Here is a 15,747-nt window from a genome sequence, read left to right as displayed (position 1 = left end):
CCAATTCAGTGGCGTCACCATTAGAAGAGGAGGGGCAGATACAAAAAAGAAATTGAATTGAATTTATTCACATCAAACTGGTATTAATTGCTTGGTGATGTCAACCAGATGAGACAAGAGGACAATTAAATAAAATTAGAAAGGGCCAAAGTGCCAAAACTCAAAAACCAGAGAAAAGTCGATAAACATCAGTTACAGCGATACAAGTTAAACGGGTACTGTGACCATGTGAGTTATCTAAAACACAAGTAACAACTTATAAGCTATAAACTCCTTACGAAGGTATTCTGCTTGGTATTAGGAGAACTTTCAACGATACAATTCAATTCTGGTTATTGCGGCACTTAGATCCTGTCTCATTATTCAATTGTTGACTTGTCTAGAAACAGAAGCGCCAGTATATCACGTTTCTAGACGAGTTCAAACGAGATAGGTTAATTATCTCGTACCCATCTGCTGGTGTAGGAGTAGCGTGTCTGCCTTCCACGACATTTGGGTAGCCCAAACATGGGCACGAATCCTGCTTCGATCGGTCATCCTGAATAAGGTTTTTCCTGGTTTTCCTCAGTCGCCCCGAGTGCATGTCGAGATGGTCCCTTCTCTCAGCCCAGGGCCGCTCCCTTCTCCAGTCCTAGACTCGCCTAAAGTGGCGATGCGACCTCGGAGTGGAGGCCCAATCTCTCTTTGTGTCATTTTCTTGAGGAAATAAATAAATAAAGTTCCTCTTCTTGTGAGCATCATTATTCATTTGCAGGTCTCGTGTCGGCTCGTAAACTGGTTGTCTCATTTCATTTCGTTGAATGATTGTCTAGTGTCGTGTATGTTTTCGAAATGAGACGAGACACGAAAATGTTCTCATCTGCTGACCAATACTACTTATGTCATTGGAAAGAGATTAAAAATGTAGAATCAGCCATTTGAGATGAACCATCCCAACATTCGTCTGATGGGCGATAATGGCATACCATCCTTCTTCCTTTCACAAATCCATGATATGAGGAGAAAGGACTACGATACACACATGGGATGCCACATTTAACCTAAAACATTCACTTCAAGTCACTTACTTGTTGAAAGATCCTGAAACAGGTAAAACAATGCAGCAACTGTGCTCAGCGTAGAAGATATTCGAAGAGGTGTCCATTTCGTTCACAAATTGCAAACTGGCCCTAACCCGTTGCAGAGTCTCAGTGGTAATAGCAGCGCTGGCCTCGCGAATATTGTGTCTTAGAGCAGCAATTGTACGCGGGCGATCCTTGTAAACAACGGATTTTAAATGGCCCCACAGAAAGAAAATCCAGCAGTTTTTAATCAGGCGATTTCGGTGGCCATTTCGCAAGACCTGGACGACCGATCCAATGCCCACGAACTGCTGCATCCAACCATTGTCGAACGTCGACACTGAGGTGCGGTGGAACACCATTGTGTTGGCAGTAGAAGTGCTGGCGGTTTGCGAGAGGCAAGTTGTCCAAATAAGATTTCAGTATTGCTTGCAGCAGGTTTAGATAGGTTTCACCTGTTAATCAACCCTCTAGGAACACAGAACGCACCAGAACATTACCGTAAATTGCACACCACACATTTATACGAGGGTCAACTTGATTATGGGAAACTTCGGCAACATGAGGATTGCTGTCTGTCCAATACACATAGTTATGTCTGTTAACAGTTCCATTAAGATTAAATGTGACCTTGTCGGAAAACACGATGTTAGTCGCAAGGTTGTGTTATTTATTTTGTGTGCGTGTAAATCATTCATAGAATTCACATCATCGGTCGGCATCATCTCCATGCAACTCCTGCACAAAATGTACCTTGAAGGAATGAAAATGATGCTTGCGCAGAATTCTTTGGACATACATTCGGCTAATATTACTCACTTGAGCCACCTTTCGTATCGATCGCGTTGGACTGCACGTAACTTTAGCCACAATGTCAACGAGTGTGCCACCGTCGGTTCCGGATTGCGGTCTGCCAGAGCGACAGTGGTCCAAGACATTGCCAGTATCCTTGAAGCGTATCAATAACTTGTCAATCATTGTATGTGATGACAATGGGAGCTGTGATGGCGGTGATGAAACTGTTTCCCAGACGCACGTATACTCAAACCGGATGCGTGAAGAAGGCCCATTTCCGCTTTGTTTGCAGGTGAATACATAGTCACTATTCTTCATACACATAGAGACATACAGACGCCAATTCGACACACCACTTGAATCCAACACACAACGGCACAAACAGAATAAAACGGGAAGTGAAAGATGAGTGGCGTGTTGCTCGTGCTTGATTAAGTAAGACACTGCCACTCGGGCAAAATAGCGTGTCATGGTACTATGCTCATTTAAGAAAATCGCTCAGCTGCGCTTTCTGCAATATTTGACGGTTTACTCCGCTCCTGCTTCTGTCGAGCTTCAACAGAATTTCCCATTAAATAGCGCACATTCGAACAGTTACTATGTTCCAATTCAGGCATCTTCTTTTCCTTTCTTCATTTATTTCATTTCGACTCTTTCCCAGTTCCTATACATCTCGTCGTACCTCAGTTGATAACGCGTCTGACTACGATACAGGCTATTCATGCGGTCATGGTTCAAACCTCGATCAGGACATTACTACATTTTAAGCGCTCTCGTGTCTGGCGAAACTGAGGTGAATTCAGCCTCCCATTAAATTGTGTAACAGTGTTTTTTGAGCCAGTATGCTTTTCATGTTCTTGCATTTATTTAACAAGTAGATGACGAGTACTGGTACCCCTTGCATAACTTGTATTCTCTTGATGTCATTCATTTGTCAAAGAAAGAAGAATGGTATGCCATTGTCGCCCATTAGATGAATGTTGGAATGGTACATCTCAAATAGTTGGCTTCTACATTTTAAATTCTCTTTCCAGTGATATAAATAGTATTGCTCACGAAATCAGAATATTTTTGTGTTTCGTCTCGTTTCAAAAACTCATACACGACAATAGACGAAATGAGATGAGACAACCACTTTACAAGCCAAGCCGATACCTGCGAAGCAATAATGATACTCACCAGCCTAGAAACTTTAATTATTTATTTGTACAAGGAAGTGGCACAAGCAGAGATCGGGCCTCTACTCCAAGGTCACATCGGCCCTTTAGGTGAGTCTAGGACTGGAAAAGGAAGCGGCCCTGACCTGAGAGAAGGGACCATCCTGGCATGCACCCAGGGGGACTGAGGGAAAACCTTAGTATAGTCAGTCGGAGCAGGTTTCGTGCCAAGTTCGACCTACTCAAATGCCGTGTGACAAGCAGGCACGCTGGGTACGAGATAACTATTCTATCTCGTTTGAATCGTCTGGAAAGGTAACGATACTGGAGCTTCTGTTTCTAGATGAGACAACAATTGAATGATGAGACAGGATCTAAATGTCGAAGTAAGTAGAATTGAATTGTGTCGTTCAATGTTGCCTTACAAGGGACGTATGCGAACCGTGACAGCTAGATATTTGTCAAAATTGGTACTCTGACTAATTATGAATCGCTAATCATCGTGGTGATAGTCATTCGGTGCGGGAATGCCTTGTTTGCCCGCTACGTATAATATATAATCCAAGCAGTAACCGGTTGAAGCTGTGCTGAGTAATACCCCAAAAACGCCGGGAAAAGGCAGAAAATGAAAAATGTATGCAGATACCCTGATATCTACTGGAGGAGGACAAATGACCAAGTACACGGCAGTAATCACACAAGCAGTGTTGCCATCTTAACACAAAGTTATAGTTTTTTTTAAAAAAATACAACATATATCATTTTATGGCATTAAGAAACTGGGATAAAACGTGAAAGAAAATAAAGGGCGTGTTATCAGTGTTCACAAATAAGGAAGATATGAGACTGTAAAGTTGAGAAATTAAGGAGTTTGTACAATGAAACGAATAAATGAATAACAACAACAAGACTACAGAAAGAACATGTGTACAGAAGGTAGTAAACCACAGCATGCACAACCAGTGACCAAAAGGCTTCTTGATACGTCATATCGAGAGTGCGACTAGGGCAAGAAATGTACGTATTTTGCCATACTATCTGTGGCTTTTCTGTTGCATGTATTGTGTATTATGTTAAAATATTTTGCACCTGTACATTACTGGTAACCTGAATGCAGTGGCTTTATCTTCATCGTTGTTCCACGTGCTAACGTTTTCTACACTATCGACTATCACAGGTCATTAATCTTTGCGAATAGATAGACGTACTTTCGTGCCACAGATTTCCAGGTGCAACGACGTCATTTCCGTGGTTTGGAAGGCATACAGGATTTAATGCAGTGTTGCAACCCCAAGACAGTTCGTTTCCTAGCTCACGGAGATGGTTTGAGATATCAATTCTACACAAACACCATTGGAATGGCTGCGCTATAGGAAGATTTGCTGCTCACATTTTCGCATTATTCTTCTTTTTTCTACGGCAACTCTAACATGTGTCCTTTTTTGGGGGGTGAGTCCTGTATCAAACCCGTTAGTGACTGGATGCTGTGCATGTTGTAGTTTAGTCCCTACTGTACATTTCTTCCTTCTGCAGCTTTGTTGTTGTTGTACATTTATTCGTTTATCTGTACGGACCCCATAATTTCTCAACTTTAGAGCCTCATATCTCCTTTATTTGGCAACACTATTAACACATCTTTTGCTTATTTTCTTTCACATTTAATGCCAATAGTTTTAATGCCATAAAATGATATATGTTCTGTTTAAAAAACTATATCTGTGTTGAGATGGCAACATTGCTTGTATGACACTACTATCGTGCTCTTGGTCACATATCCCCTTCCATAGATATCAGAGTATCTGCATACAATTTTCTTTTTTTTTCTTTTTTCTTTTTTCTTTTTCTTTCCTTTTTCCGGCGCTTTTGGGGTATAACTCGGCACATCCTCACCCGATCACTGTTGGAATATGTATTATATATAGGAGGTAAAGAAGGCGTTTCCGCACCAGGTGACTATCACCACGATGATTAGCGATTCACAATTAGACAGGGTACCAATTTTCATGAACATCGAGCTGTCACGGTTTGCATACGTCCCTTGTTAGTACCAAGCAGAATGCATTTGTAAGGAGTTTCTAGCTTAAAAGATGTTGCTTCTGTTTTAGATAACTCACATGGTCACAGTACCCGTTTAACTTGTATCGCTATAACTCATGTTTATCGACTTCTCTCTCTCTCTCTCTTTTTTTTTTGTTTTTTTTTTGTTTTGGTACTTAGGCCCTATCTAATTTTATTTAATTGTCCTTTTGTCTCATCTGGTTGACATCACCAAGCAATTAATACCAGTTTGATGTGAATAAATTCAATTCAATTTCTTTTTTGTATCTGCCCCTCCCCTTCTAATGGTGACGCCACTGAATTGGATTGACGTTGCGTGTGACCCTTCTTCATATCCTTCACTGTGGCCGTCCCTTCTACTCTCCTTGGTCCAGGATACTTCAAACCACATGTACTTAAATGTTGTCCAATGATGTGTCAACGTTGCATTTTTCTTTAACATTGGGCGCTATACCAGTGTAGAGCCCAAACGGTTGGTCCAATTCCGAAAATTCCAACATTTTAGATTGAAAACACATACTTTCCAACAACATTGCTCTCATCATTTTTTCGTATCTTCAATATTTACCGAGATGGCCTGTGTAAACGGACTTATAGGACACCCTATATATATATATAAATAATATGTGTGTGTGTGTGTGTTTTCAAACCTAAAACAAATGGATTTTAATTGATGAGTTTCAAATGTTAATCCGTTAATCCGAGAATAAATACTTGGGAATCATTTGATAGTTTAATTTGTAGCGTTTCGCAAGCTGTAGTGTTGATTACTTGCCAAAATTGTAATCGTATACGTCTTAATAGTAAACTAAGTTAGTCTTAATAGTAATTTTTAAATTTTTTTTGTCATCTAGGAATTCGATAGACAATTTTTGGAAGAATTAAAAAAGAATAGCAAATAGATCTAATATTTAATTGACCTTATGTATAACTAAAACACCGTATTTCTTCAGTACGCTATGTAAACTTATAAGCTCCAAAGTATCACAGTATGTACGTGTATATAAGAAAATGAAAATGAACGTGAACGAATGTGAAATTTTTCGATGGCTATAGCTATCGTTAAGCCATAGTATTAGGTTTCGATTTGCCTTTATTCTTAAACTTAAGTGTAGTACAGTAAGTTCTTAATACAACTTCCAAAAGGATAATATGCTCGACCTGATAAAGAGAGAGAGAGAGAGAGAGAGAGAGAAAATATATTCCGAGCAAACTACTTGTTGTTTCTTTTGTCTTTTCTTTCCTTTCATTTTCCTTCATCAAATGCTTCCTAGCTTGAAACTATTATTGCACATATTAGAACAGTTAAAAGACCAATAAAGACTCTTGAATGAAATCTCGTCAGCTGAGGTTATGCTAGTCATGCAGAATGTTTGATTTCTCTCCATGAAACTGGGTCATGGTGCATATGTTATATTGAACGAAACATTTAGTTGTCCGCCGGCTAGGTCTTATAGTATAGAAGCCAATCAGATACAGTAGGTAGCATTTGCAAACAGGGACAGATAACGCTGTAAGTGAAATTCGGTAAGAAAAGTGTGGTGAATATATGACAATAAACTATGTGCTTCAGTACATGCCCTTGACGAAACTCTAACCTCATCTACATGAGACGTTAAAATATGGCAATATTGCTAGTGCTATTGTATCTTTCACGTACTTGATTAATGAATTTCTTGTTAAGTTGGTTATTAGCTGGCTTTCTGTCCTTTTGTCGTGGTAATTTCTCTCTCTAAATATATTTGCAAGTCTGTAACTATGGTGTGCTTGATTTCATTTCAAGAATGCCGGTAGCGCCCCAATTCTCTGTAAGTCATTTTATTATAATGTTACAAGAGCTTTCACCAAACAACTGAACAACGTCTGAGTAGCAATCTACGCTACCGCAAAGAGAGAGAAAAAAAAAAAAACACACACACACACACAAAAAAAAAAAAAAGCAATAGAAGGAGCAATTTGACGTTCGCTCCGAACACAAATTATCTACCATGCGTATCCTACATATAGAATGACAGAAAACCTCTAATTTGATCGTATAAAAAAGGAAAGAAAGGCTGGTAAATAGTTTTCTTGCATTATTCCCTTTACTTGAATATATGCATAGTGGTCTCAATGAGACAAACATTGATTCGTTTAGATTTTCATTCTGCTCTTTCTCTGAACATTTTCTTAATGTATGTTTCCTGGACAATATTTCCAAGCATTGTTATTCGTGTTTCGTATTATTTAGTTTGTAGAACAAAAAAAAAGTTACTTTGTTGAACTTTATAGTGCCATTTTCCATTTTTTAAAGTACTGAAATAAATAACCTATACATTAAAATGCTAGGTTTATATGTTTGTCTCCAAAGAAAAGTTTATGTTTGTTTCTCCAGTCTTTTCGACAACGAGATCTCGAAAACCACACGTACTAGAAACGTGCCGTTTTCATTGGTCAATTCCAAATTTTGTGTGGATTAGCCAGTTCTAATTGAATATTCAAGAAACGTGGCCGTTATTTCTTCATATTTTTAGGAGTACACTGAAAGTGTTAAAATTTTAAGAAAGTAAATCATCACATCTAACGAGTTACACATTACAACACCCCACAAATGTATATAAGGGTTGTATATTTTTTCAGGCGTTTGTTTTACGCCCAAATGATAAGGAAAAAGGAAGGATAACCATTTCTCCAGTCTAAGATAAATCTTTATTGTTGGGTGTGTTTTGCCCAATTAACATCATATATCAGTGACATTATTACTGATAGTGTATAATGTACTTGCTTATTACATACTGCATGCAAGAAAAAAAAGAAAAGACTGGTCATACATGAATTAGAAACTCTAATCGGAAGTAGGCTCAAATCTTGCAGACGATGCGAGATATTGAAAAAATCTCTTTATGGTACCCCATTGTCGATTTTTATCAAGACGTCGTTCACTTCTGTCTGTAGAGGGGCATGTACAGATGTTGTGAGCAATGACTACGAGATTCATGCTCATATGTGAATGATGCGCTGTGTAGAGAGCTTATGTTCAACTAGTATTTATTACAGTTTTATAACATAAGACTTTAGTGTTCATAAGAATACTAGCAGAAATAACTCGTTCTTCACACAGGGAGAATAGGTTTACTACGCACTCGTAGTTCTCCAGATATAAGGTGTACAAGAAAATTTTTGATTGAAATATATTGAATCTTTTAATCCAAAAAATGATGTTTCAGCATGACGATCAAACACAATGGGTATGTGAATGTTTCAAGATTTCAAATAAAATCAATGTTAAAGGTAAAATATCAAACAAAACGTATTCGATGGTTAACATCTAAGGATTTGAACCCCTTTCTCCCTGCTCCTTTGGATACGCATTTCAGAGACATTGTAATGATAAGAACCCATAGAATAAATAAATTTTTCGGGTAAATGTTGTACCTCTTTGTTCTATTAGAATGTACACCATTAAATGCCGAAGATAATTTTTAAGCTAGGAATATGATTTTGGTATAAATGTATTCTTGAAGAATGAAGCTTGCCGCCGGTATGCTTTTTATGTATATAAGGGTACCACGGCTGAGGGGGTAAAGTTTGTGTTTCTTTGAGTCAGATTTTTTTTTGGGGGGGAGGCATTCCGGTTACAGTCATAAAACTTGGTATGTGAAGCAATGAAATAGTGCACTACATGCTAATATCCTGCAAAAGTACTTGTTATTTATATGGGGGGAGTAGGGAAGTTGGCCAATTTTTTGAGTCTCAGTTTTTTGACGTACAGTACATTACATTTATTTTCAGGACGATTTCATAGAAGACAAGTTATCTTTTCACTCAATTGGTTTAGAAGCATAATTCTTGTTGCTACCTCGTTGGAATTTGTGTTCCATATGCTTTCCAATGATGTATGAATTATGACTCAGTGATAATTAGGGAGGTCACCAGAGCCGATAACATGCAGGTCTGCAACAGCCCTTCGAAAATGATATACAGAACATTTTTTATCAGAATTTTGCTCTGAATTTTTATCTCGCTTTGTATTGCAGCAATGGCTACAATCTTAGATTCATTTCGTCAATGTAGAGTGATTGTAAGGGTTGCAAGGCGTCCCAAATTATATTTCTTAATATTTTTAAGATTTTTTATTTCGTCATTTCTTCTTCTTAAAGGGCGAAAATTGCACAACTGTTACCTCGTTCGAATCAGTGTTCTATAAGCTTTCCAACGGTGTATCAATCATTACCCTGTGATAATTAAGGAGGACACCAGGGTCCCCAACGTGAAAGTCTACGATTTCGTTGAAATCCCTGCCCGGTGTAAAGGCTTATCAAAGTGATACGGGAAAATCCTAGCAAGATGTAGGTGCTATATTCCAAGATTCATTTCAAACAATTCAGCCATTTTCCTGTGATGCCATCACAAACAACAGACGTCTATTTCAATAGCGAGAAAGTGATTGCAGAAATTGCTCTCTCCCCTTAAGAGCGAAATTTTCGAAAACTCCAAAAATCTTGTCCGCTTATCGTTTTATTCGACTAAACTTGTGCTTAAATGTCAGCGACCTCTCGACACTAACATAGATCGTTTTATTACTTTTGCATGTCACCCCTTCCCCCTTCCACCCCTTAAAGCCATAGGGGTGTCTTAACCCCACAGTTTTTTTCAGATTGTACTAAATTATGTTGAAATTGCACCAGGTGCTTGTATACACACATCCGTCTATTTATTTATTATAATTTAAATTAGTCAGTATTTTCACGAAGTTCCTTACTATTGAGCAGTACGGCGCCAAAATGTGATATCACAATTAACTTATACCTGAACTGTTCAACAGTAAGGAACCTATTGAAAATACTGATATGCAGTATGTTGAAAAAAAAAAAAAATATACTGACAAATTCAACTTTTGATCGATTTTCACATTCGTTTTCAGCACCGAAGCTATACAATCTTAAGCACTTAATTTTTTTAAAAAAACATTTAATTTGTTCCTATTGTAAAGTTTAGCTATGAAAATCCTCAAACTTAGTATGCGTACCAATTACGTAAGAATTTCCTCAAAGTGTATAATACGATGCACTTCCATCTTGATTGTTAGTATTCATTGCAATCCCTAAGTGAACAATTTTTTTAAAAGTATATTTTGTTAAATGCTTAGCATAACCAAATAAAAGAACTGTCCACTTATCATTACTAAACTCATTCTTAGAGCTCCCTCGTGCTATGGTTAGCGTACGCATCTTTGGCGGTGGAGACCCAGATTCAATTCCTGACGGGACCTTATGTGGTTCGAATTCCACGGTACGCTGTAAAACCACGTCCCATATAGCTTTGCAGTTCAACGGGACGCAAACCTAAACATAATTAGTCAATCTATTTATTCATAATGTAATCAATCGGTGTTTGTAAGTTGTACCACCGTGCCAAACTTTTTAGTACACACATTATAATATATTAATCTCCAAATCACTCTACATATTTTTGAGGACCCTCACTAACTCTGTATCCTCTTTTGACTTAATGTATTTTATATTCTCATCTATTACGTCTTACTCTTCAAAAATATTCATCTTGAACGTTCACAAAGTCTACGCCCATCCTCTAACAACTATATTTAGAAATACATGAATATTATAAAAGAAGCTAGTTTTTTACTTACACATTTTCATCTCTGAGAAATTATATTCAAAATAATATTATACTTATAACTCCCAATATATAAGACAAAACCTATTTCTTTAAGTGAGATCCGAACCACTGTTTGCTTTATTTCCGAGGTAAGAATCCCTACCGGAAATTGGTCACGAGCACAGATAGAAAGCGTGTTAACCACTTGACCTCGAAGGTGCACTGAATTTTTAATGTTGGGTCCAATATTTGTATATGTCTTATTTAAAAGTTAGATATAGTAGTCAGGACATCATCTTGAAGTCCTCCCTTATCTAGAATTTTATTTTCAATGTCACTGATTGATTTGTTCTTTACAAAAAAAAGCGATAATTTTAAATGAAAATATTAAATTATTTCAAATATATGGTAGAAGTGAGCAAAAAAATACATATTAACTTTATATATAGAGAAAGTTTCACACTACTAGATCTGTAATTATTTGAACAAAAAATTATCTTAACACCTCAAACTATTATCAAAGTAAATAAACACGAAATAAAAGAACGTATTATTAAGTGTAGACTAACAGCTACAGTGGCATTTTATAATGATGCTCATAAACAGTTAAAGCACTGGAAAACAATCCAACACTAGTGATTTAAATACGTAATAATAAGATTAGTTATATTATAGATTGTATTGTTATCATTAATGAATAATGAGTTTGTGTTTCTAACCGTTGCTTTGGGTACATGCAAATGTAATATCATAATGTTTTGAAAAATTCTTGTAGTACAATGTCATTTTGTATCGAGTTTAATACAGAAATAATAATAATAATAATAATAATAATAATAATAATAATAATAATAATAATAATAATAATAATAATAATAATAAACGATTTCCAATATTCAGACAATGTTGATTATAAATCATAATAAATTATAATTTGTTTCATGTACGAAATACACTATTACTTATTTTAAAAAAATTGATTAAACTATAAGATTGTAAGTGCTTTCAATTAAATATATTTTTCTTAATAGTGTTAGACACTATGTAAATCCAAATAAAGCGAGGATTTATGGAAGTTACTTTTATAACCAACCACAATAATAAAAAGAAACGAAAAAAAAAAAAAACGAAAATTGTAATTGTGAAGCCTGTTAGTTTGAAGTAGGTCATCTCGAGTGTACTATAATACAAGAAAGGTGACCCGTAAGACTGTCGCTTCGCATACCTCAGTCCACAACTACCAATTACGAGAGATATACAGTGTTTATAAGAAGGTAATAATAGGTGTGCTTGAAGTAAAGTAAAAGTTTGCATGTGTGATACAGAGACAGCAATCAGAGAGAATCATGTTTACATTGTGTTTTCAGTCAGATAACAAATGCGTACAATAAGAATCCCAAGAGGATGAATATCATTGAATTGAAAAACATATTAACGAATCGTGATGTTGAAAGGATGGTTACCCATTCATATTGTGTTATAGTAGGAGTTAATATGGTACATTTTTTTGTACACGGTTATGATACTTAAGCAATGAAGTTACAAAACGAAGAATTATTTCAGATGAGATCAGTTTTCTTGATACTGCGAACGAATGAAAGGTTGGAACGTGGTTAAATTGGTCAAACGAAAGCGATTTAATGTACGACGGCGGAGGTAGACTACTTTGGCAAATCTGAGATTGGGTGTGGCCTCGATATCTCCCAGCTTGCAAAGCGACACCCACCTTTTCTGGTTCTCCTTGACAAGAAGTTTTTTTTTTCTTTTATTCTCTTGACAAAGAGAAAGTATCAACCAAGACACATAACTTTATTCTGATACTTTAGTTGCTACACAGCCCCATTTTACCAGCAAAATATATGATACTGTCCTGCAACGAGAAAGTTTATGTGCTATTCATACTTCGTTAGAAGTTCAACATGAAAGACGATAAACGAATTTTTATTGTTATTACCCATGGTACTAACAACTGCATATCTTCCTTTGTACATGTATGTTGAAATCGATACTAAATTCAGACTATGAAACATGTACTGTTGCAAATTTACAGCAGAAATGCACATATGTAAAAGTTACATCGGCAACCTACTAACAAATTACCGTTACTAACAGTATACCTTCAATATAAGAGCTTTTAAAAGAGAATGATCACAGGAAGTAATGCATACATTTACTACTCTGTGCATTGAACTACCTAAAATGTATTGCTACATTATGTAACTTTGATTATAAATATAAAATATTTATCCATATTACTACTACTAGAAGTGAGTCTCCCCGATAATTCTAAATTTTTGTAGTAACTTTCTGTATCTCATAAAAGCAGACTAGGTTTTAACTTCAGGACTACACAGAAAAAAGATCTTTGCTTGTTTAGAAATATCAAAGAACTTGAGTTCTAACTTGTGTCGCTTGTAATGTATGATACATTGATATAAAATAAACAATACCGAACAAAAATGGTAATATGATACTCTCAAAGTTGAAGACCCAGAGTTTGAGTCTCTGTTTTTGCTAATGTATGTTAAGAAATGTTGTCTTTAATCATGATTACACATACTAATCAAACCTATTCTTTGTGTAAGAGTATTCTTTTGTAATATCTAACTAGTCCTTTCTGAATCTTTTTAATGTCCTTCTCAAAGCTATTTTTCTGCTCTTTCTCGTAAACGTATCTCAAAGGGTTCGTCGCTTTTTCATAATGTCTGTTTGTTTTCTGTACAGTTTAATACTTACATAAAAGATGTATGACTCATTTTCTAGTCTTTTGAGGAAGATTTTCTAATCAATATTATTAAAATGTCTGTATACTAGCTCACCGATAATTAAAATTATATAAAACATACCGTTGATATAAAAATAGTGTATTAAAATGTGACCTAAAATCTGTTGTATGAACTATTGTTAAATTTATTGTTAAATCTCTGATCAAAAGATACTCTACCCCGATTTCATTGTCTACTTACCTCCTAACATAAAGACAATATGAATTAGAACTTTTTTTTTCAAATGAGTAAATTCGATTCTTGAAAATTGGAAAATTTGACAAATTTACAAAAAGCAGCGATCTTGCAGACACTTGAACCATTTAAAAAGTCCCCTTTCATAAACCATGGAAATCCACGTGGTCCCTAACTGATTTAACGCCATAGTGCATTAGTGTATATGATTCAGGGTTTCGTTTTAGGTAGAGGTGCATTGAATAATCATCTGTTGAACAAATTGAAGCCATATAATCTCTCAATAGCATTCAGTTCTTCAAGGGATACAATTTGGAAACCACTATTTCAGACATTATCGAAATTGACTTGACTTGATTGTGAGTTTAACGTCCCTATGAGACGGGACCTACTGATTAACGTGGAATCTGAACCACATGAGCTCCCGCAGGGAATCGAACCCAGGTCTTCCACGCGAAAGGTGCGTACGCTAACCACTTAACCACGAATGAGCTCACATTAACGAAATTATTTCAATATACTGTACATATATATATATTTATTTCAATGCCAGCAATCATGTAACCTTTAAAAAGTGCCCCTGTAATAAACCCTGGAAATCCATGTGGCTCTTAACTGATTTATTATCATAGCGCATTAGTGTATATGATTCCGGGTTTCATTTTAGGTAGAGGTGCATTGAATAATTATCTGTTAAACAAATTGAAGCCATATAATCTTTCAGTAGCGTTCAGTTTTTCAAGGGATACATGCCCAAGTTGAAAACCACTATTTCAGACATTAACGAAATTGTTTCAATATACTGTACATGTATATTTTTTATTTCAATGGCATCAATCAATTATACTTTTTTTTATTGATTCCAGTTTTGGGATAGTTAATTAACTAAAAACTGTGCCTTCTGTACTTATAAATGAATGATTTTTGTTCATGGTCCAATAGTTCAATTACCTGAATTCAATTTTTTTGACAACTAAAAAATCAAGTTTTTCTCAAGAAAACTTTTTTTTATTATTTGTGCTAATGTATCTTACTTTTCTTTTCTAGGTACGTATCCGGTCTGCACATACATGCATTTTTTCAATACAGCAGTTATTGACTGTTCAGGTAATTATTTTGATAATTATACGAAACAAAGAGCTAAACTACGTTTTTCTACTATATATATGATACTGTCTTGCAGGGGGAAGATATGACCTTGAATACCACTGAAAGAGCAGCAGCATGTACATATTAATTTCCTCTATTATATTTTTTGTACAAAAAATACTTTTAGGTAGTTGTTTGGGTGCATATTGCTTTTTGTCTCATAACTATTATAACGTATTATTTTCCAAACTAAGGAAAAAGAAAAATAATGCGTGAAATCGTTTTCAAGGATACCGGAACAAAAAATTCAGAATCACTGACTGATTGTAAAAGTTTTTTTTTCCGTAGTCGTTTAGAACTAGAATGAAATAATCAAGCAAATTAATTTGAAAAGTCTTGTCTAATAAATGTTTGTAAATTCTTGAATGTTTGATTCTTTGACTATATATATATATATTTAAGTATTGCTATATACGGTATGCAAGTAACACTTCATTATACAATTAACGTGATAACACATTAATAATATGCGAATCTCTTTTGAGCTCCCTCGTAGCTATATGGTTAGCATACCTTCATTTGGCGCGGGAGACCCGGATTTGATTCCTGGTGGGAGCTCATGTGTTTTGAATCCCACATTAAGCTGTAGGTCTAAGTTTAATATAGGCTCGGTGCTGAAAGGAGCACTAAATTTCAATCCAACTTAGCAAATTTCTTTTGGAGAAAGAAACTATAGGTATAGAACAATATTTTCCTTTTATCACCTAGAATACAGTTTCAATTTATGATAAAAATTTGTATATTTGATACAGTATTGTTTTGACAAGTCAGATATACGGTTTTGTAGTAGCCAAATGTTTAGCACACATGAGGTCTTGTGATTGACTTTAGGTCATAACACACGTGATTCGAACTCCAAAAGAAGTTATAGTCTAACAAGTTTATTTTTTTATTTTTTGCGAAACTAAAAAAAATCTGGCAGCCCCTTTTTTCTGTATCCTTACTACATACTCACTTTTCTAATATCTT

At 35.6% G+C, this 15,747-nt stretch overlaps 1 protein-coding gene and 1 long non-coding RNA gene across 7 annotated transcripts in view; both read left to right on the top strand.

The window, feature by feature from the left end:
• Positions 1–15,747, top strand: part of exp (expansion) — an 857,631-nt gene that overhangs the window by 524,816 nt on the left and 317,068 nt on the right. The gene's annotated exons all lie outside the window — the stretch shown is intronic.
• LOC145683849 (uncharacterized) overlaps positions 1–15,747 on the top strand; it is a 55,188-nt gene that overhangs the window by 26,119 nt on the left and 13,322 nt on the right. The window contains exon 2 of the long non-coding RNA XR_014131201.1: positions 14,677–14,736. This is a non-coding gene — a long non-coding RNA (uncharacterized LOC145683849). The remainder of the gene's footprint in view (positions 1–14,676; positions 14,737–15,747) is intronic.

The sequence above is a fragment of the Thermobia domestica genome, chromosome 4, assembly GCF_964235325.1.
Source record: "Thermobia domestica chromosome 4, izTheDome1.hap1.1, whole genome shotgun sequence".
NCBI lineage: Eukaryota > Metazoa > Arthropoda > Insecta > Zygentoma > Lepismatidae > Thermobia > Thermobia domestica.
The sequence above is the reverse complement of the archived record's forward strand: the minus strand, read 5'-3'. Positions and strand labels throughout refer to the sequence as shown.